Here is a 15515-nt window from a genome sequence, read left to right as displayed (position 1 = left end):
ATGTAAATTCACTTTGGTTCATTGTACAAATACAAAATCAGATTGAAGCAAAGGTACATATATTTAAAAAAAGAAAGCTTCTTCTTTCGTAGGAAAAATTCCAAAAGATTTTATTTCTTCGTAGTGTAACGGTATGAATGATGAAGAAGCAGGTCTGCTTCATCGGGACTTTGTGGTTGTGGTTTAATCAGATGAAACTGACAGTAGCCTGAACACGTCAACAGGTGGAGCCAGTAATTGTTGTTGGAGCTTGACATTTCAACACAACAGCGCTCCGGCGTTATGCATGATAGCATGGAGCACAGTGCAGGAGCAGATCTGGCCTCGGACCATTACAGCAGATCAGAGATCTAATGAGGCAACAGCTTCTTCTTTTTATTTTTTTACAATGAGAAAAAAGAGCTATTGTTTGTTATTATCAAGCTAGATATCCAATACTAGTAACACAACTGTCCAACTGGGATGGGCAGCCAATGCCACTGGAAAAAATGAGAGGTTGCTTTCCAAAACTGCAGACAGCTTTTGGCAAGTGAAGTGAGTTTGATGCTGAACTCCAGCCTTTCCTTCAGACTGGTGAGGACACTGCTGTAAAAGCTAACGTTGGCTGTGGAGCAGTGGCGAAGGAAGAGGTACATATCTGAAAAAAGAAATAATAATAATAATAATAAAGCAAAGCAAACTGAGTTTAAGACCCCCAGAAGTCTTGATCTGGCCCTGAAGCAGGGTGTGAACTATACTTCTTTTAAGAAAATACCAGGGGACGGGCTGAAGAAAAAGCCTCATAAATCAAAAGTGTATCATGAAATGAAGTTCTAGTCACATCTCAGACAGAACTTCTGCATCAGAGAGCAAGCTTTCCTTTGAAACAACAGTCCTCAAGAATTGTGCGATTTTGCGTTTCGGGTTTAGTGAGCTCTGTTCTCACCTCTGTCTTGGCCTCTGCATATCTATTAACTGACAGCTCCCAGTGTTTGTGGTAAAAATAACAACCTATTTTTATTTATTTTATTTTTTTTTTTGTCTTTTGGTGACGTCCTTGCTCCTCTCTGACACAGTTTGAACTGAAGCTGAGGCAGACTACTGCCAAAGTGATTAACGACTCGCATGCTCTCGCTCACACATTGTGCGATGTAGACTTGGGTTGTCAAAGCGAAAGCGCCGTGTCCTCCATCAGATACACCGCAGATATTTCGAGCTGAGTGAGGTTCACCTTAAAGTGCTCTGTCCCTTTCTTCAGTGCAGGTTGGCATCCGGCACTACAAGGCGATCACAGCCTGCACGCACGCACCAATAGACCCACACATATAAACAATTTGCATTCCACATTTTATATGTAAATATGAAGGATAAACATTTCTCATTTTGTGCTTTTAAAACGCCTCTGCAGTTTCTCCCCCCACACACATACAGTCACACTTTTCTGTCAACGTCACTGGTTAATGCTCTCGATAAACTTGACATAGTCATTAAAAAAAAAAAACACATCAAAATGCTCATAGCTCTGGCTGAGCCTCTCACAATCCTTCAACCACGCTCGGTGAATCCAGTTCTTTTTTCTTTTTTTTTTTTTCCCTTATGAAACATATATTTTCACTTTGACTACATTTCACACCATTAGTGCAAAAACAGCACGACATGCACAGCGATAACTAATAACCCATTAAAAATTGAAGTGACTCCCAAGCTACAGCTGGATAAATGTACAAAAATAATAATAATAAAATAACGCAGACTTAAAATTTCTTAAATTCAATTATACTTGAATATACTGTCCTTCCGTATGACTATGACTTTGTAACCATAAAACAAACAAGCTTTGAATGTTTTGTTTAGTTTTTTTTTTTACTCTCACAAGATAATTGGGTTCACGAAAATACCAGCTGAGTTTCCACCTCTCCGCTGTCACAGGTGAAGCCCATTTAGCTCACGCATAAATCTAACTAGACTCAGAAACGGATAAGCAGGTGAAGATGAATGAATGCTTGAATAAATGTAACTGGACTGCTCACGTCTGCCGATGGGGGGAAAAAAAAAAGAAAAAAGAAAAGCCTCTGTGTTGTTTGTCTCTTTCTTGTTTTTCGGGGGTTTTTTATGCTTTTTTTTTTTTTTTTCCACTTCTTCTTCTCAGGCTGAAATTTTGATCATATGTCAGTGGTACTGTCTCGAACTGTCCCAAAGTCCATCTTGGGCGCGTAAATGGTTGATCAAAATGACAAACTCCTAACTGTGCCCTGAGAGCTCAGGTTGTTAAATGCAGTTTGTGTTGTGTTTAGATTGCACTCATTGCGCCTGTCTTGTGTTCATGTCCTGCGCAAGCGTACAGTTCTGAGAGCCAAACGCCCGAGAAGGCTTGAGGAGCTGGGACTTGGCACTGATTTACTATCTTACCCCGCCCCAACAAACCGTTTAGCTTTAAGGACTTTTCCTTCTCACTGAGCAAAGTTCTTATGGAAGGCGACAAGAGCATGTGGCTGGCACAAAGTGATTTCCCGTTTTACTGTCACTTTAAAGTGATATGCTACATGTCCCCCAGTCAATTCCCCGCTACCTGTGACAGATAGAAATTGGCTTTGCTGAGGCCCCATAAAATGGGTTTTCCAGTTGATGTGAGCAAGAGCATCAAAGCAAGTGACTTCGAGGGGGAATCAAAATCAGTAGGGCTTTCGATTCGCTTCAAACAGTAATGGTGGTCCAGTGACTTACTGCCAAATTCTCGTGTGGAGATGCTATCAACAGTTGCAGGAGATTTTACCGGCCTGGAAAGATAAGTTCATTATCGGCCCTCCGTCCGTGACACCGACCCAGCAGCCAAACAAACTGTGTGCCTGCTGGCAGAGAAAGCAAATTGGCGGGGGTTTGATGATGTTTATAGTGCGGGCTGTGTCTTTTTCTTTTATTTCACTTTTTGTTGTGCGACAGGGTCAGATTTGAATGCAGTTTTCTTGCTTCAAGGGGAAGCGCTAGCAACCGAACCTTGACAGACGTCAGCGGAATATCATTGCATTCGCCAATATTTCTGAAGGCTAAATCACAAAAGATAAGCCAGCATTAATGGCTAGGATGGGATGACGTGAATTGTCTTATTTCATTCCTCAGACAGGCCTCAGAACAGTCCCCGCTCAAATCAGTGTAAAGAAGCTTTGATCAAAAACGCACGACCGATGAAAAGCTCACTGTGATGGATTACAGATTGAGACACTTAGAAGTTGTGGAAAGTCGATTTTCACCGTGCGCTAATAATGAAAAGAACCCCGTGACAACCTGCAGCGTAAGAAATCATCTCCAGGAAATGGTCAGCGGTAATGAAATTGCCTGTAATGGAGACATATGAAACCATCGGCATGTCCTTTCAAAGATGCATATGCAACCTTGTTTACAGGTTTGGGAAACCATGCCCAGGCTCATTACTGTGAATCAACGCGGACTATTCATCGTGTTTATTGGTGATTTGGAGTTGCCGTTCAGTTGCATTGAGTTCAGTTGCATTGAGTCAAACCGTGTGAAAAGACAAACAGCGTGTGGCGTTTTGTTTTAATGTTGTAAAAACCCTTCTAATCCTTGTTTGTGCCAGGGGCTAATTTCCTCCCGCTCAGTGTCAGAGTTTTACAACACTGGCATAGTTTCCTTTGTTATTAAAACTCCACTGTGATGAAATTACATTCTTTATTTTGTGGTGTCAGTTGAGTAATTTCAACGCGATTATGAGCTTCAAGCTTTCCCTTGCTCCCTTTCTGTCTCTCTCTTGGTCATAGATCTGAGTTGGAGAAGGCAAAAAGTGGAGATGATTTTGAGCCCAGGAAAAAAAAAAAGAAAACCATCCTGTTTCCCCCCTTTTCCCTGTTAGTGCTGCTTGATTTGCTTATCTGCCGGGACGGCTGCCATAAGGAACAAGGCATGCTCCCCCACTCCGCCCTCCCGGTCCCCGCCGCTACAACCCTCTGCTCCCCCACCTTTTTCTCATTGCCCTGCACAGAATAGGAACCAATCAAAAGGGGAATCTGCTAGATTGTCTGTGTTTATACAATCTCGGAGAAGGTTCCCGGTCTGTATGCAATAATAACGCATTGCTTGATCATTGCCTCTCCGGTTAGGGTTAGGGTTACCTAAGGGTTACCTAACCCTAACCCTAACCTCCCACTGTCCAAAGACATCATGTTTGGGTTAACTGTTGACTCTAAATTGCTTTTAGGTCTGAGTGTGTGAGTGATTCTTTGTCTCTGTGTGTTGGCCCTGTGATGGACTGGTGACCTGTCCAGAGTGACCCCGCCCTCCCCCAATGTGAACTGGGATTGGTTCCAGCACCACCCGTGACCCGGAAACAGAAAAGCGATTGAAGATGGATGAATAAATGAATGAATGGATGATCACCTGGCATCTTGGTTTTACTTGTGCCTACCTGTCCATCCGCAGACGATGGCCTCCGAGTGGTGACACAAGGGCCGCCGTACATAGCAAAAGTTTTTTATTTCTGACCACATTTATTGTGCAAGTTATAAATCCTTTGTCGTCCAGTCTCTCGTTTCCTCTCCTTTTCTCCTTTCCCAGTTTTCAAGGAAAATCTCAAGGCTATGTTTTGACAAAAGGCTTCAACTCTGAGCACTTAAAAGAACGCCGCTAATCATTAGTTGTGACTCTTGAAAAGCTATTTATTTACACAGTGTTAATTCACGTGTCTGGGAATTAACAGGATTGCATAAAAAAAAAACCAACTGCAATTTCTCAAGTGTATATCACACTGTGACACATGCACTTCTCGGGATGTTTGTGCATAAAATGGTATATCAAGCATCAGGTTAATGTATGCATGTCATAAAGTGGATATTAAATTATACATGCAATTCCATTATTGCATTATACCAATACAGCAGTGAACTGTTCATCGTTCTTATTATTATTTATCACAAGCACTCGCTTTCTCTGTGATCCAAGGTCTGTTAGTGTGTTTACACTAAGTGACAAGGCGATAAAAAAGAGAAGCGCTTCATATCGGTGTATCTATGACGCCTGTGCTATGCAACTAAACAGTGATTTAGGTTAATGATAAGATAATAATTGGTTTCGCCTTCATATATGAGTCGCCAGTTTAATCTAAAATATAATCTTAAAATACCAGCAATTGCAGCAATGAATTTTACAGAGGAAGCTAATGGCACTTCTGTTCCTGGGCATTTTCACGCAAATACCTTAATGAAGGAAACGAAGGAATCAGTAGATAGTAGTACACTCGTTTCACACCATGTCTCTGTAGTCATTACATTTTCTATAAATGCCTCCTTGTTGTGAAGGATGATGTTAAGTCACTGATACCTCAAAACTGCCAACGTCTATTTGGAGTGCGTTTTCCTCGTTCCTGTTCCTTGCCCACAACCGACAAAACCTTTTAAACTTGCCCTGCGCGGCATCCACCGGTTGCTGAGAGGAGTTAGCCTTGTGTGGGCTCGGGAGACCACTTGAAATGAGGAGCTGTCCTTGGCGCTAAGTGCTCTGAAAGACAATTTGAAATGGTTTCGTTGAAGACTGATTATAATTACACCCCGTGGAAAGGACAAAAATAACAGAAACAGTAACTTAGGTCGGGACTGTGGCACCATCAGATGATGTTCGCTCAGTGGGTCCTCTCGGCATCCACACAGGAATATTTCTGTGAAGGATGAAACCATTTAAGCAATACCTGTGAATATTGTACTCATTAGAGATTCAGAAATGCAGAGTAAACGCCGCACACGCCGGCAGAAAAATTGCTGTCTAGCTCGGACTTTGTGTACACTATTGTCAAAACCATTTTCATGTAAATTGTTTCCAGCCAGCAACTCATTCAGACATCCAGAGGTATGTTGAAGCGCGTTTATTTTACACTTGCCAGGTGTTTTATTTAAAGTTGATATCCATTAGAAGCCATATTTGTGGCTTTGAATACCAGAAACCGTCTCATTTAAATTTCATACTTCATGCTTCTCTCTCTCAAGTTCAGCTAAGAACAGAGCAGTCTGTGTGCCCGTCTCGGTGCCTCTATTCTGATTGGCTAACTGTTTCACTGAGGTGACCGACAGGCAACATATTGCTGGATGCTCCTGTGATTGTTACAGAACTCGTCAGTAAATGTGGCTGGTGATGAGAAATCAGCTGTAAAAGGAGCTGAAGGGTCGATTAAATTCTGATTAAAATACTTTGATATTTCAGGGAAAAAAAACATCTATCGCCGCCGGCCCCCAGTATCATTATCCTGAGGCGGGTTTTGCACAGATGTATTGACTTCCGGACAACAGCCTTCAAGGCGTCCTACTTATATTTTTAAATGGATGCAAGCATCTAACTATGAGATATGCGGTCTTACTTTAATTTGAGAGAGGTCTCATTCCTTCTGTTACTCTTTTCATCCGTCATTCCTCTGCGCCCTACTTGCTGCTTTAAAATGGTGGAGGGGGAAAAACAACTCTGACTGCATTGTTGAGTGTCACCGTGAGCCAATCAGGGTTGAGTTACATTTGAATTCAAAGCTAATGAAATTTAGTGGATTGTTCAGTGAATGTTTTTCAGTTAACGGTGATCAATCCATACCCACACGGGACTGATGAAGCTTAGTTGAGTTGAGTTTTTAACTAAGCCCAACTCGAACCAAGAAGACTAGGTCAAAATGAGGTCTTCCTAAATCCTGAATTCATCTTGCAACTAAGTCTCTAAACTGTCAACACCGCTTGTGCACATCCAATCTTGTCACTCAGCCACGCAGCTTTAATGTTTATGGCCCCGCTGCTGTGGCCCAGCCAATAAATAATTCATAAACTAATTTCTTATTTAGTGATGATTAATAAAATTTAACGGCAACTTTCCGCGATCTCGAGCGTGATATGAGACCACAGCCTGGACAGACAGTGCCTCATTCACAGAGCCGCTGTGAATGCTAATGTACAGCATGTGGGAGACAAGGGCAGTCTATCGATTCAAGTGCATTAGTCATTGGAAATTAAATGCATTTATATTATATAAGTACCCTTGTGTGTAAGATTTGATCCATATATGAAGACAAATTGTCAACTTTTTAACTTTCGGTGGCACGTGAGTGAGCTATTCCATCACTGGCAACAAATCACAGAGGACACGTCCGACCTTTCCATTCAGCGCGACACCTGTCAGTCATGCATTTGACGAGCTTACTCCTGGTTAACGTTTGAAGTCAGAAAGCAAATGCTGCGTACGGTGGATGAAGCGTCAAACACAAAACACTGACAGCCTGCTTTGCAACGGCGCACTTTCAAAAATGAGGCCAAAGGGAGAAGAAGCGCTGATTATTCCGGCAAGAAGTTATAAAAGCCAATTCGCGCACAGGAAATGATGATGAAACAAGCTGTGCCGCAAGCTCTGGTTCGCAACATCATTATTTAAGATACATCTTCAGCTCAACGTGTTACCTTTGAAATGAAAAAGACTTATGAGTGAGAGAAGGCAGCAAAGCTCTTGACTTATATTTGTGTGATTTTCTGAGCTCTTCTAAAGCACCACCAGATGTGTGTGGAATCTGTTTTCGAGATATACTGCAGGTCCTGGTAGTACCACTTTGTACATTATCAGAAGCCGTCCAAAAAAGCATAAACAGTGTGCCGGGCCAACAAGTTCAAATAATCCTATTTCATTTCAGACGGAATTTATGATGCTGCATTTCATTTCACAGCCTAAATAGAGGCAGTCAGGTCTAGAGTATTTTAGCACTTATAAGAGTCTCTCTCTTTTTTTTTTCCCCTCGCCTCTCCTCTTGCCTGTGCTTTCCTTCAGCGGCACTGCATCATCACCGGATTCATTTCTTTCCGCCCGTAATGCACCAAAGCGGAACATGGTGATGTATCGCACAAGAAGTGAATGTGGAGAGTAGAGAAATGAGCTTGTAGTTCCACGGTGTCACACTTGGAGACAAGGCCTTATGTGACATCCTGTAATCATGAGAGCAGGTTATGTGTTGAGGAGGGAATGCAGCGTGAAGTCAGAGATTGGTGGGAGAGGTTGGTCTTTTTCAGCCAGTAATTGTGGTGTAATGGATATAATTTGCAGCCCTAAGAGGCATGTAGCTTATATTAGTAAGCTATATCCCAACTCTCTCCTTATTGGGAGAGTACTTATTCGCAGGTATTCATCCAAAACACCACAGATACTTCGAGATAAGCGCAGACGGAGAGACAGACCCCAAGCATTACAAGAATTTAAAAAATGTTAAATAACTCATCTTTGCTCTTATCGTGTTATAATAGTCAGAAAAATTGCGTGATTACATTATTTGTTGTTTTGCTGCTTTTCTCTTTCCCATCTTGTGCATGCACTGACGGATAATGCTGCTGCGCAGTGCGACTACAGCTGTGTGCTGTGTGGGGGAGTTATAAGAGGCATGGAAGAAGAATGAGCGAGGAGATAAAGAATAAGGAGGATGGAGAGAAATTATAGGGCAAGAATGAATGGGGCAGGACGGGCACAGTCAGAAGGCCCATGGCGGAAAAAGATGGGGCCAAACAGCTGAGAGAGCGGGGAGGAGAGCGCGAGCTACGAAAAGGGACGACAGAAAGAGAAAGCACTGGACCTCTCCTGAGATTTAATAACAGCCCCGTGCCCTCGCCATAGATCCTCCTGCCTACGTCTCCATGAACCGCCATCTGTCTTCAGCTCGTTACATCCATCCAACTCCAACTCTGCTCCAACAAAACACAATGCAGAGGGAGGGGAACATTGGCAAAGTTGTTGCCTTGACTTTAAAATAAGGACGAATGAGTCAAAGTGAAGATAGACTGACAGCGGAGGCGTCAGGCATCCTCCACCGCTGACGTGTACAGAATGGACTGTGATCGGCAGTTTCACAGTGCGTGTTTTACCTTTTGCCTTCATGTCCTACGGCAGCTGCTGTGGCGATGTCAATTCTTGCACTCCACAGCAGCCCCAAACACAAATTTTATTTGAAACCTATTCAGAGACCTTCACAAAACACGGCACAAATTGGCCTGGCGCTTCAAAAGCCTTAGATGTGAACTCACACCTGTTCCAAGCAAACTCTGAATCAAGCAGACCTGCGGATTCTTGACTTGTTTGGAACCATTTTTAATGAATTCATAATTTCCCCGCTCGCGAAGACTGCTGGCCAACTGTCAAAACACTCAATCCTGCTGTGATTAATAGCTTGTTCTCAGCACTGGTGCGTGCCAACCAAAGTGGAGAGGCTGCATGATGTGAGCTGCCATAATGAGGGCTTTTAATGCAGAGAGGAAAAATCTACTAAGCAAACCGAGATTGCTCCGAGTCCATTCCAGTGCGGTTACATCGGCAGGGATTTCCCTCGATGGATTGGTTTGTGTTTTGTCTGAATCATATGGGTACTAATTGAAGCGGAGCAGCTGTAGCAAATGATGGCAGGGCGGGTATTGAAGAACTAATAGGGTTCAAACTGATCTGTTGTTCTCTGTGTTCTTGCTCTCTTATTCCATTTTTGGATCTTAAGCAAAGCTACAAAAAACAAAAAAACAAAACAGGAAAATGCTGACAGACTGCTTTGTGGAGACGGTTGTCTTTTTCTGTTTCAAGCTGCGCTCACAGCGGGAGGCGGCTCTCCCCGCCGTTTAAAACCGCGATTAATGAGAGGAGACAGTTTATCACCCTTGTCACGTCACCCCTCATCGCCCCTCTCTTTAAATGCTTCATTACACCTGCGAAAGGAATTTCATAAACAGGCGTCAGAGACTTTGCGCCTGCTGTTTGAAATCACAATAATCAATGCGACCTGTTCGCACCTGTGTCAACACCAATTTCCAAAGAAATAAGTACGATTTTACTTGCAGATTGTTAATTGAAACACACACACAATGCCAAAAAAAAAAAAAAAAAAAAACACGTATGCATGCGTAAGCGTAGTACACTCACCTTGAAGGTGTCGTGTACGGGTTAACGTATCGATGTGATTAAGCAGCAGTCCAGTTAACCCTGTTAAAGTGTTATTCGTGATCGATGCAGGTGCGAGCGCAGGGGAAGGTGGGTTTATATTTTTGCCAATACAAAAAGTGAAAGGTCAATTTGATTCCATCGCAAGACAGTGTTGCAGCAGGTATTTCAATAAATGCTTTGTTCGTCTAAGCCCGGTCCTAGGGGATTAACCTCACCAGAAATACATTTAATTTGCAGTGCAGTGAGTATCTGGGACAAAATACTGCTTTGAGGGCAATAAACGTACGACCTGACTTCGATTTGATATGCAGCTTTAGTTTTGCTCCTACTTCAGTACTTCAGTAGTGTTTTCTGTCAGTTTTTTCTCCATATCGCTTTCTTCTGGTGCGTAACTTTTCTTACTCTTGCTATCTGTTTATTGGTCCGATTGGCTGACCTCCTTCCCTCTCTATGTTATGCCCCCCCCCCCCCCCCAAATCAATGTACACAACAGGGGCATACTGTAGAATTTATTGGCCAAACCTGATGGCTCTCGCCCACCAGGATGGAATGAGGCAGATTTTGATCAAGCAGACAGTGTCCGAGTCTCACCTGTTATCTCCATCGATTGATGAAACATGTTGAGACTTTCAGAGAAAATGCTTCACAATCTGTCAGTATGTGCCAGGTTGGATATTTGCTACAGCACATACAAAAAGAAATAAATAAAAAACTCTCCATTTCCACATGCAAGTGTGCAGTTATACCTCAGCACAGGTTGCCCAGTCAATACAGAGATTTAAAAAAGAAAAAGGAGAGACTGAGAGAGGTGGGGAATGAGATGAAAGCACGGGGTGGAGGGCAGAGAAAGACGGGCACCCTACAAAGAGGAAATAAAGAAAAAAAAGGTGTTTTGTTAAGGGGTGAGAGGTGTCGGGGAGGAAAAGAACGAGCAAAGACGAGGTGAGATGAGAAGAACCGGGTATTGATGGAGATAGCAGGTGGTGTGGCTGTTCTGTCAGTCTTGGCACATCATTCCTCTCATTACGGTTTCACTCCCTGGCTCCAGCCTGCTCTTTGGTCCTCCCCCACGGCTAGCCCTGGAGCAGGGATCCATCCAGCCCAACCCTCCTGTCAACACAAGCCCAGCTCAGCAGCTCTGGCCCTGGCATCTGTCAGCCCACACAGTCCCCTGTCAGCCATAGCCTACCGGCCAGTCCATACTGGCACAGCACAGCAGAGCAGAAAACGACTTTAATATAACACAGCAGCACCATCTATCAACAAAGCTCAGGGTAAAGTGGCACAGGACAACGACCGGGGCATCCATCACAAGCAAGATCCCATGTAAACCCAGCCCTGAAGGGACTGATAAACAACAGTGTATAAAAAAAAAGGGGGGCGTGTGATGATCGTTTTTGTTTACAGCCCTTACAAAGTTAGAATTTGCAGGCTTTTTCGTGTTAACAGGGAATATGTATTTTACTGGGCGTTATGGGCTTGGAAAAAATCCTGCTGAGGATTGCAAACATGGAGATGTTGTGATTAAAAGGGCACATTTGATTTTTTTTGTTTATTCTGGGGGGGATTCACCCAAAATATTCAAATAAATAACATTGGCTTAATAATACAGCTGAGATACTGCATCATTGTGGGGGCTGCAGCCAGTTAATGGGATGGATTTTCATTATAAATCATTCAACCGTGGACCGCCATTCCAATCAAATCAAGTTCCCTGCGTGCGACTTGTTGAACCAATTCAGCCAGAGATAGTCAAGCTATTATTTCTCAGTCTGGTCCACAAGGGCCCGTAGCAAAGCCCGAGAAACCCGGCCCTGCGCGGAAACACCTTGACAGCTGCTCTGCTTGAAGGAGGCGGAAGCTGTAGCAGACAAATGCTCACAAAAAGTGATAGGAGCCTCTCCACGTCCTGAGCAGCCGCTCATTAGTGAGAACAGGTACCGGCTCCTACCAAGCATGCTCAACACTTTGTGTCTAAGGGACCCTCGGGAGGCTTGAGCCCTTCCAGGGAAGCCAGACAAAGAGGGTGGGCAAGATGTGGACGAGAAAACCAGAGCAAATCAATGAATGGTTCCTTCGGATGGTTATTCCATGCTGTCCACTTCTGCTCCGGAGTGTTGATGGAGAGATGTGAGAAGGAACCCACCGAGTGAAATGAGGAGGAGCGGGGCGAGAGGCAGATGGGGTGTGGGAAAAAAAAAAAAGATAGAGAAACAGGGAGAGGCAGAGCAGTGGACGGGCTGTGAGGCAGATGTGTGAAGAGATGACAGGAAGAGAAAAGGCGAGGGGAGATGAGCAGCAGAGAAAGGCTCTGATTGAAGCGTCGTGTGTTGTGGCGTATACAGAACACAAAACTATGACATGATTAAATTTCCCGGCCACCTATATTTATCCTGCGTGACACGTCGGAGGAGCCATCGTCCGGGTTTGAGCAGTTAGATTGTCCTGCCTCACTTAGTCTGAGGTCATAACTGGGTGCATCCTACCGCAGCTCCTCCTTAACATTTGCTTTAAGATCTCGATAGCTGAGGCAGGAACGCGGGAAGCATTCTGAGCCACTTTTATTTATTTATTTATTTATTTTGAACCACGAAAGCCCTTTTGGCAGAGGATATCCAGTCGTTTATTCCCGAGTTATTCCTATGTGATTGTGAGCGCTATCCACACATCACAAAATCACAACAGAACGATCTTCTTTTTTCCTAATCTTTTTCCTCGAGCACCACCTGCAGGATTTCACTTTTCTCGTGCCCAGACATCCGTGCCACCCTCGGGATAGTTTGTACAACTGCGCTAATCCCTGAATATTCAAAACGATTTGCCTCATAATTTGGTTTGAAACTACGAGACGGCGCCCGCCAATCGCAGGCATGTTGATGTTGCTATCGTGGGCATGTTAGTATGCCGACAACGGAGTTCATCTCAAAGCATCAATGTGCCGAAAACTCAGAGGCGCCAAACAGGGTCGAAAGTGTAAGAATGCGTCAGCTTGAATGCTCGCTGCATTCATGTTCTTGCTCACGACATTTGAAGTGAGCTGGGCAGAAGCTGTCACAGCGGCGATAACAAGAACCGGAGAGATATTTCATTGGTTGTATTATGACGTGGAATAAAAAAAACTCACACACACAAACGCCTCACCTCAAGGCCAGCACGTCAAAAACTTCAGTCAGGCTCAAGCTTCAAGCACGAAAGACGCGTTTTCCTCCGATTTCTTCAGAACTTGCGATGACACTGTATGTTTGTACAGTGCAATGTTCCATGATATTGCTTTGGCGTGGGACATGGTCACAGATTAAAGAATGATTATGATTTAAATTTGAATTTGGAGAGACGCCGTATTCAGCTAAAGTTCTCAACGTTTCAATAACCAGCTGTAGAAAAGTGCTTTTTGTTTTTTTTTTGTTGTTGTTTATTGGTCCATGTAATCTTCACAGCCACTCCATCTACTTTATTACTGTAGTTTTAGAAATGTTTTTTGTCGAGAGATAATCATTTGTTTGTTTGTTTTTTCGGTTCTACATTGTGCGATCATTGCTTTTTCCAATTACTTCCGACACATCTTTTCTCGAATTAATTTGAGGATTTTAAATTCTCTAACATTTCCGTCTTAATTGCAAGATGACTGATGAAATTTCTAGTCTAAAGCATCTGTCTGATGTTTCAGAAAAAGAGCGCGGCCACATTAGTCTGTTGCTCAGTAGCCCCCTTTCACGCTACATAGTCAATAGTAATAAAAGTGGGATTGAATGTGTTATGACAATGAAGCGTTTTCGTCTGTTTTCAAAGTAAAGCAGTGTTGTTGTTTTTTTTTTTTTTTTACACTAACCACCATGCCCCAGTCCGACCCTGTGGCTTTCTTAGGATAAAATAAATTGTAGTCCTTGACATCAATCTTGTCGGGACTTTAACAGGCTCCATCTCTGTCGTCAGCGATGTTTCATTTAGATACGCTGTTGTAAACAACACAAGATAATGCATACTTTGAACTTACCAATGAAACTGTCGCGTTTCAAAAATGCTTGTTAAAACGTGTGGCGATTCCAAATGTCAGTGAAATGTCAGCATAGTTTTTTTTTTTTTTTTAAGTGATAACTGTAGATTTCTGATTCTTTGCATGACTCATTCTGTCTTCAGCCATTCTGCCTTTTTTTACGAAAACATGCACGCGTTCAGTCGGCCAGGACAGTTTACTGCTGCTTCACTGAAAACACATGAAAGCTGTTGAACCTGTCACTACAGCGTGCGTCTGCATGTTTCACGTTGAATATTAGAATGGAGGAACTAGAACTTGAATCAAATGGAAGTTTTATCTGTCGGTGTGACGTTCATTGATATATAATGTAGGACGAATGTCTGATGAGAACATCTTACATACAAGAAAATCTTAGAAATTCCATACAGCATATTTGATATATTGAATAGTCAATAACGAAGCGACAGCGGCACACTTGTTTTATATATAATATTGCATTTATATGCACTTTATCTCTTTCCTCTACTCGTTTACTCGTTTCTTCACTAAATTCAAGCCACAGTGTACCAGATCGTTATCATGTTGGTAAAAATTTGACATATTTTCACTGAACTCCAAATGTTTGTTTATCTGAAAACGCAGAGGTCTCGACCAGAATATGAAAATCCAGTTCTGAAGGTTTAAGCATATAACTTGTACGAATCATGCACCTCGGGGGCTCCTCATTCATGCATGATTTGGAGAAGTTAAAGGCATAAAAATCTATATTAAATGAATTTGAATTATATGACTGAGGCTCAATTTTCAGTGCTGCAGATGGTCCCTCCGGACTCCGGCTAGCTTTCCAGTTTGCCCATATAGCTTCTCTGTTATTAGAGGAAAATGCGTGTGAATTAATTTTGGATGCCTCGCTATCTTCTGAATTAATACGAGGCCCTGAAGATGACTGAAACAAAACTGGTGAAACACTTCAGAGTGAGGGATTTAGGCGGCGGCTGTCACGGTGAGTCAGTATATATGGCTACAGTAGGTTATCTGGGCTCCACACAAAAGGAAGGTACTTCAACATGCTTTGAAGCCGCAAGTACCAAACAAATCTGGCATCCAGCCCCCACTGGGTTAAAGGCTGGGGTGACAGCACTAACACTGGTGTGTATCAGCCGGGGTCACTTGCCAAAGACACCCCCACTCTACTTCCGCTCTGATCTACTGTCTCGCAGCCCAGCACACTGCAAGGCTGTGCGCGCAGGCGAGGCATGGGGAGTTGGCGGTATTTGCATGAGAGGCACATCTGCTGTCGACTTGCATTACAGCTGATATCCATTCTCATTGATTCCGACGTCTTCTCACATTTACATTTATTCATTAGGCAGACTCTCGGCTCCCATCCTCGCCCTGTGCAAGACGTGTCAGCTTGAGCTCACTTGGCGTAATGCTCTGACAGCGTGCAACAAGAAGTAAACAAGAGGATACCGGTGTCCTTTTTCATTCTCTGGAATAGGCTCACTGTTAATGGTGATATATTTATCAGACACGGGGAGGCAGGCAGATTCAAAGAAGGAGAAAGAGAACGGGGAGTAAAGGGAGATAATGAGAGCATAAGTGGGAGGAAAAGAGAAAATGGAAG

The 15515-nt window shown here is 43.2% G+C and overlaps 1 protein-coding gene across 1 annotated transcript in view; it reads left to right on the top strand.

The window, feature by feature from the left end:
- The window catches only part of lsamp (limbic system associated membrane protein), a 170721-nt gene that overhangs the window by 93906 nt on the left and 61300 nt on the right, over window positions 1–15515 (top strand). The gene's annotated exons all lie outside the window — the stretch shown is intronic.

This window comes from Echeneis naucrates, chromosome 13, assembly GCF_900963305.1.
Source record: "Echeneis naucrates chromosome 13, fEcheNa1.1, whole genome shotgun sequence".
NCBI lineage: Eukaryota > Metazoa > Chordata > Actinopteri > Carangiformes > Echeneidae > Echeneis > Echeneis naucrates.
The sequence above is the reverse complement of the archived record's forward strand: the minus strand, read 5'-3'. Positions and strand labels throughout refer to the sequence as shown.